Below are 8,121 nucleotides of genomic sequence, written 5' to 3' on the forward strand. Positions count from 1 at the left end.
CCCCTGAGCACAGCTCAAAATATCACTTGGGGGCTCTTCTGTTCTAAAGAACGAAGAGTTCATAACCTTGTGATAGGCTATAAAAGCCAGGCTTGGAAGCCAGGTGTATTCACCTAAAACCCCGGGTTATCCTGCCTGTATGCCAGATGCTTCTCCATCAGGTAATCCTGGTTGACTCACCAAACTCTTAACAGTCAATCTTTTAAACAAGACCCTAAACTCGTTAAGGTTAAAACGCCGGTTTGTCATGAGAGGGCACGATTTTACGGATAGCAAGGAGAAGCTCAGTGTAAAGCCGCCTTCCTTGGAACTTGGATAAATCGACTTGTGATGCACGATGCTGCTCTAACCCCGCGTACTCATGATAAGTCTATCTTTAAATAAGAACGGAACTTATCCGGGTTAAAATGTCAATTGGGTCAATGAGGGCCGGCTCACGGAAAGCGCGTACCTTCTAGTGGCTAATGCTAGTTTATTGAAGAAGATATTTTGGCTTGGCGGCCTATGAAAGCCTCAGGTTTTTTCTGTTGTTTTGCTTTGAATGTATTTTTGAGATTTTTTCTTTTGTGACATAGTAATACGTGGTCAAAAAACAATAAGGCTTATAATGCCTTCTGAGTCATATATGACATTAACCGGAGTTTATTAACCCGGCCTGGTTTTCGACTATAAGTCATTAGTATAAATAAAGGTAAATATCCAGTGTTTATTAACCCAGTCCGGTTTTGTTCATAAGCCGACAGTCTCTGATAACTACCAGCATCCAAAGTCTTGGGTTATCACCCTTACTACACTGGCTTGGTAAAATCAACAAGTGTGATCAAATATCACATGTATGATATATTTTTCATATATGATTATTACTTTAACCAGCCTTGGTTATAAATCATGATAAGTTCATGTTGGGGCATTATAACCCGTCCAGCGGTAAACCACCGGGACACTTTTAAATGTTGTATGTAGGAACAGATTCAAAATTGTTAATGTCATAAGGGATATATAGCATATCTTCACATAACAGATAAATAAGTGTTATAAGCAGCACAATATGCACGATGGCATAGCAGAGCAAGAAGTTTAAAGCTAGCCTATTACAAGGCGCTTGGAGCCCAAAATGATAAACTATTTTTCAGTCTCCCATACAGCAGATGATAAACCGGAGCCAATTCATGAGTCTTGGCCCGGCTGACTTGATGGTTGCGCCTCATCCCTTGCCGGTTCATCCTCCTCCACCGTCTGGAAGTTGGGTTTGGACCAGTCAAAGCCATGAAGGGCGACAAATTCAGCCTCATCATCAATCAGACCAGACGGGTCAATCTCAGGGGCGAAAGTGTGCTCACCATACCATGAGATCATAATGGGCAATGCTCACCATACCATGAGATCACTAGATCCCGCTCGGTACATCTTCTGCGCTTTGTGTGTTGATCAATTCGAATCCACTCTTTGTCCTTAGTATTGATCAACCTTGTTGTTGGGGAACATAGCATGCAATTTCAAAAAAATTCCTACGATCACGCAAGATCTATCTAGGAGATGCATAGCAACGAGAGGGGAGAGTGTGTCCACGTACCCTCGTAGACTGAAAGCGGAAGCGTTATGTTAATGCGCTTGATGTAGTTGAATGTCTTCACGATCCAACCGATCCAAGTAGCGAACGTACGGCACCTCCGTGTTCAGCACACATTTAGCTCGATGACATCCCTCGAGCTCTTGATCCAGTAGAGGGTCGAGGGAGAGTTCCGGCAGCACGACGGCGTTGGTGATGTGATCCGCGCAGGGCTTCGCCTAAGCACTACGACAATATGACCGAGGTGGTAAACTATGGAGGGGGCACCCCACACGGCTAAGGGACAATTGATGTGCCTTTAGGGTGCCCCCCGCCCCCATATATAAAGGAGGAGAGGGAGGAGGCCGACGACCATGAGGGGGCGCGCCAAGGGGGAGCCCAACTAGGATTCCCAATCCTAGTTGGACTCCCTTTCCTATTCCAAGAGGGGGAAAGAGGGAAGGAGAGGGAGAGGAAAGAGGGGGGCGCTGATACGTCCATTTTGCATCATGTTTTCTTACTATTTTTATAATGTTTTATCCATAATAATGCTTTTTGGAGTAATTCTAATGCATTTTCTCTCATAATTTGCAAGGTATACACCAAGGGGGACAATTCTGGCAGCTGGAAATCTGGACCTGGAAAAGCTACGTCAGGCCACCTATTCTGCACAACTCCAAACAAGCTGAAACTTCACGGGGAATTTTTATGGAATATATAAGAATTATTGGAGCAAATAACTACCATAGGGGGCCACTAGGTGGGCACAACCCACCTGAGCGCGCCAGGGCCCCCTGGCGCGCCCTAGGGGGTTGTGGCCTCCTCGGCCCACCTCCGGTGCCCATCTTTTGGTATATAAGTCATTTTAACCTAGAAAAAATAAGGCAGGGACTTACAGGACAAAGCGCCGCCGCCTCAAGGCGGAACTTGGGCAGGAGCACTTTTGCCCTCCGATGGAGCGATTCCGCCGGGGGAACTTCCCTCCCATAGGGGGAAATCATCGTCATCATCATCACCAACAACTCTCCCATCTTGGGGAGGGCAATCTCCATCAACATCTTCAACAACACCACCTCCTCTCAAACCCTAGTTCATCTCTTGTGTTCAATCTTGTTACCGGAACTATAGATTGGTACTTGTGGGTGACTAGTAGTGTTGATTACATCTTGTAGTTGATTACTCTATGGTTTATTTGGTGGAAGATTATATGTTCAGATCCAATATGCTATTTAATACCCCTCTGATCTTGACCATGGTTATTATTTGTGATTAGTTACCTTTGTTCTTGAGGTCACGGGAGAAATCATGTTGCAAGTAATCATGTGAATTTGGTATGTGTTTGATATTTTGATAGTATGTATGTTGTGATTCCCTTAGTGGTGTCATGTGAATGTCGACTACATGACACTTCACCATATTTGGGCCTAAGGGAATGCATTGTGGAGTAGCAATTAGATGATGGGTTGTGAGAGTGACAGAAGCTTAAACCCCAGTTTATGCGCTATTCCGTAAGGGGACGATTGGATCCAAAAGTTTAATGCTATGGTTAGAATTTATTCTTAATACTTTTCTCGTAGTTGCGGATGCTTGCGGGAGGGTTAGTCATAAGTAGGAGGTTTGTTCAAGTAAGAACAACACCTAAGCACGGGTCCACACACATAACAAATTATCAAAGTAGTGAACATGAATTAAACCAACATGATGAAAGTGACTAGATGAAATTCCCGTGTACCCTCAAGAACGTTTTGCTTATCATAAGAGACCGTTTTGGCCTGTCCTTTTCCTTAAAAGGATTGGGCTACCTTGCTGCACTTTTGTTACTATTATCATTACTTGCTCGTTACAAATTATCTTGCTATCAAACTACTCTTCTACTTACAATTTCAGCACTTGCTGACATTACCTTACTGAAAACCACTTGTCATTTCCTTCTGCTCCTCGTTGGGTTCGACACTCTTACTTATTGAAAAGAGGTACAATTGATCCCCTATACTTGTGGGTCATCAGTCACGCCCCCTCCCCCTAGTCCAATTCGGACTCCCTTGGGGACGCGCGTCACCCTGCGGGCTGCCCTCTCCTACTCCCTTATGGCCCATTAAGGCCCATAACTTCCCTAGGGGGTTCCGGTAACCCCTCGGCTCCTCGATAAATATCTGAAACATCCCGAAACCTTTTCGGTGTCCGAATTCCTTCGTCCAATATATAAATCTTTACCTCTCGACCATTTCGAGACCCCTCTTCGGTCACCAAAACACATAACTCATAATGCAAATCGTCATCGAACGTTAAGCGTGCGAACCCTACGGGTTCGAGAACTATGTAGACATGATCGAGACACATCTCTGGTCAATAACCAATGACGGAACCTGGATGCTCATATTGGCTCCTACATTTCTACGAAGATCTTTATTGGTCAAACCGCATAACAACATACGTTATTCCCTTTGTCATCGGTATGTTACTTGCCCGAGATTTGATCGTCGATATCATCATACCTAGTTCAATCTCGTTACCGGCAAGTCTCTTTACTCGTTCCGTAATGCATCATCCCGCAACTAACTCATTAGTCACATTGCTTGCAAGGCTTATAGTGATGTGCATTACCGAGAGGGCCCAGAGATACCTCTCTGATACTCGAAGTGACAAATCCTAATCTCGATCTATGCTAACCCAACAAACACCATCGGAGACACCTGTAGAGCATCTTTGTAATCACCCAGTTACGTTGTGACCTTTGATAGCACACAAAGTATTCCTCTGGTATTTGGGAGTTGCATAATCTCATGGTTAGAGGAATATGTATAAGTCATGAAGAAAGCAATAGCAATAAAACTAAATGATCATTATGCTAAGCTAACAGATGGGTCTTGTCCATCACATCATTCTCTAATGATGTGATCCCATTGATCAAATGACAACACGTGAATATGGTCAGGAAACTTAACCATCTTTGATTAACGAGCTAGTCAAGTAGAGACATACTAGGGACACTCTGTTTGTCTATGTATTCACACATGTACTAAGTTTCCGATTAATACAATTCTAGCATGAATAATAAATATTTATTAGGATATAAGGAAATATAAATAACAACTTTATTATTGCCTCTAGGGCATATTTCCTTCAGTCTCTCACTTGCACTAGAGGCAATAATCTAGATTACAAAGTAATGGTTCTAACACCCATAGAGTCTTGGTGTTGATCATGTTTTGCTCGTGAGATAGGCTTAGTCAATGGGTCTGCAACATTCAGATCGTATGTATCTTGCATATCTCTGTGTCCCCTCCTTGACTTGATCATGGATGGAATTAAAGCATCTTTTGATGTGTTTGGTTCTCTTGTGAAATCTGGATTCCTTTGCCAAGGCAATTGCTCCAGTATTGTCACAAAAGATTTTCATTGGACCAATGCAGTAGGTATTACACCTAGATAGGATATGAACTCCTTCATCTAGACTCCTTCATTTGCTGCTTCCGAAGCAGCTATGTACTCCACTTCACACATTGGTAAACCGGACGGAAGTATAACCCAGCCGGACTAGGCGTTTCATTGGTAAACCGGCAGAGGATTGGCGGTTTACGTGTCTGGCGGTTTACGTGTCTGGTGGTTTACGTGTCTGGCGGTTTACGTGTCTGGCGGTTCACTGGTATGACGATTCACGAGCCTAAAGATTCATTGGTGACCCGACGCGTATTCCAGATGCATGACAAGGCCCAAGGACCAGCAGGCCGGTTTAGGTTAATGGTGGGCCGGTTTAAGAGGAAAGGCATGAGGAACATTTATCTTACAAGGAGCTAAGACCTGGACTTGTATCCGGTTTGTATTAGAGATAGACTAGTCCTAATCCTAATAGGACTCTACATGTAACCCGCCCCTCCAACATATATAAGGAGGGGCAGGGCTCCCCAAAAGGGGACAAGATTCACAAGTTCCACGAGTTGGACAAGTTAGGTTTAGACAATAGCTCGCGAGATAGAGCAATCTTGTAATCGTGGTCATCATCATCAATATCAATGAAGCATGATGTAGGCTTTTACCTTCACCATGAGGGGACGAACCTGGGTAAAAACATCGCGTCTCTCGTCCCGCTCGACCCCTCTCAAGCTACCACATAGATGCGTTGGCCTCGCGACTAAGTCCTGACACTAAGAACATCTGCCGTGACAATTCCACAACAGTTGGCGCCCACCGTGGGACTTGCGCACGATGGTGATGAGTTCTTAGAGGGAATACTTCTAGGGATCGAGAAGAGCGCAACTGGCCGGATGATAAAGAGCCTGTGTGAAGAAGTTTACATCGATTGCGAGTTCATCGGTCGGGATTAAAAAGGCTTTTCAGCGGCAGCATATGAAAAGTTGAGATTGAGAGAGTTCTAGGGTTGCATATACGCGCCGTTCACGCCCTGGAGTTCGGCGAGACTGACAAAGAGCTCATCCACGAAGATCGGCGCAATCCGCGAGTCGTCGTACTGCATTACGAGAAGTAATCTGCTACTATTTCGCTTCTGATTTTGAGGATTCAAAACCCGAGGCTGCTTATGACCTAACCAGCCACCACGCGAAGGCAATCCGGACAATGGTACTACCAAAAGTTGTTACACATATAGGAAAGATGACCTGGATGTTGATTGGTCAAATCAACCACGACCTGGAGAACAAATCGGACCCTGCCTGACCAAGTCACCAACGCAGCTACAAGTCGCCGCATCTGCCGCTGGCAAGCAGACGCCTCGACCCCAAGCTGGTCTCTGCTGCACGGGTCTCTACCTCCCCAGTTCACCTCGACGCCGTGTTCAGCCACCGCACGCCTCCTTACAGAGCCGTCGTTCGACGGTTCGAGTACTACCTACATCTCGGGACGCCTCGACGCCTGTGCATCTCTGAACCGGCCTTGCCGTCACTTCGCTGTTTTCGAGCCGCCCGGCCTCACGGCCGCCGCTGCTGTAAGCCGCCCTCGCCGTGGCCATGGTTTGCCTCCACGCCCGCCGTTGTACTGACTCACCTCCGCCGTGAGCCGCCAAGTTGCTGTGAACCACCGTCTGCTTCCGTGCGCAGCCATGGCCGACCTCCCCTGCTGCGGCAATCACAGCAGTGCCGAACCGCCGCCCGTCTCAACTACAGCAGGAGAGTCACCGCACTGTCACGCCGCCGAGTCGCCGTCGCCGGGCTGCAATAGGTTGGACCACGAGTCATCGCCACGACCTGCCTCTGAAACGCTGGACCCGCCGCTCTGATCTGAGTTGCCATTTCTGAAGCCGTCTCGCTGTCGAGGAAAAACATTGAACCGGCCACGGTTCTGAGCCGCCGCGCCCGAGCAAAGGAGCAACACCTCAAGCCGCTTCCACTCCACTACCGCAACCGACCTCCCGCGAGCTGAGCCGGCCATCACGCGACCTCGCCTCGCTTCTATGAGCCACCTCGTCCTCTGCCGTCCCACGCCGGGTCACTGGGATTCTGCAATTGCCCCGGCCCTGCGTCACCGTGGCCGGCCTCACGCCACCTCCGTGCCCATACGAGAGTAGCGTTCATCGCCCAGCACCACGCGGTTCTTGAGAGGCTGAAGAAAAGCTGCTACTGTTGAACAGTACTGACGTTGCTTCACGAGTGCTTGATGGCGCAGCGCTACTGCCGGCAGCTGTTTGGGAAGAAGGTGGTGATAGAGCTACGCAAAGGAACGATCAAGAGCTAAGAGAAATAATAAGAGGCTTCGATCCACTTCGAGCTTTATTGATCAACTACAATAGTACGGCCATGCAATCTGCTGAAAATGACATCATGGATTGGACAACGAAAGGAGACTACAAGTCTATGATTACTGGAATGTAGCATTCACCCGACAGAAACATCAGGTGATATCTTTTCTCTGTGTTTTTCTCAGTATATTAATTCATCTGAGAACAATTACTCTCGTTTGTGATCTTTGTGCAGGAAAATTACTCACTATAAAAGTGGCTACCGTGCCATAGATATGGAGAGCACATTGCTGGCGTCTGTTTACACCGACGATCGATCGCGCCGGTTTACAATGCCCGCGGCCGACTCTCCATCCACGCCGGTTTACAATGCCCGCAGCCAACTCTCCATCCGCGCCGGTTTACAATGCCCGCGGCCAACTCTCCGTCCGCGCCGGTTTACAATGCCCGCGGCCAACTCTCCGTCCGCGCCGGTTTACAATGCCCGCGGCCAACTCTCCGTCCGCGCCGGCTTACAATGCTCGCGGCTGTTTCTCTCATCCGCGCCGGTGTACAGCGCCCACGGCCGACTCTTGCAGATATATCAACAAATCAGAGCCATGCCTGCTCATACAAGCTATCCAACGGACGTGTGCAAAACGCTGACCTGCGGTCCGGTTTATTCTAACAAACCCGGAGCGGATCATAATATATTATCAGCCTTCATCAGATGGCTCAATGGTGTTATCACAAATTCATAAACTCCGGGTCATTGGAGGCAAAAATAACCCGACCCTGGAGGCTACTGCCCTATTGGAGAAAATTTGAAGGCCGGCCGAAAAATTTCCGGTTTAAAAAGTGATTGACACTCATAAGGTTCCGGTTCAATAGAAGAATTCCG

The sequence above is a fragment of the Triticum urartu genome, chromosome 1 (assembly GCF_003073215.2).
Source record: "Triticum urartu cultivar G1812 chromosome 1, Tu2.1, whole genome shotgun sequence".
In the NCBI taxonomy this organism is placed as follows: domain Eukaryota; kingdom Viridiplantae; phylum Streptophyta; class Magnoliopsida; order Poales; family Poaceae; genus Triticum; species Triticum urartu.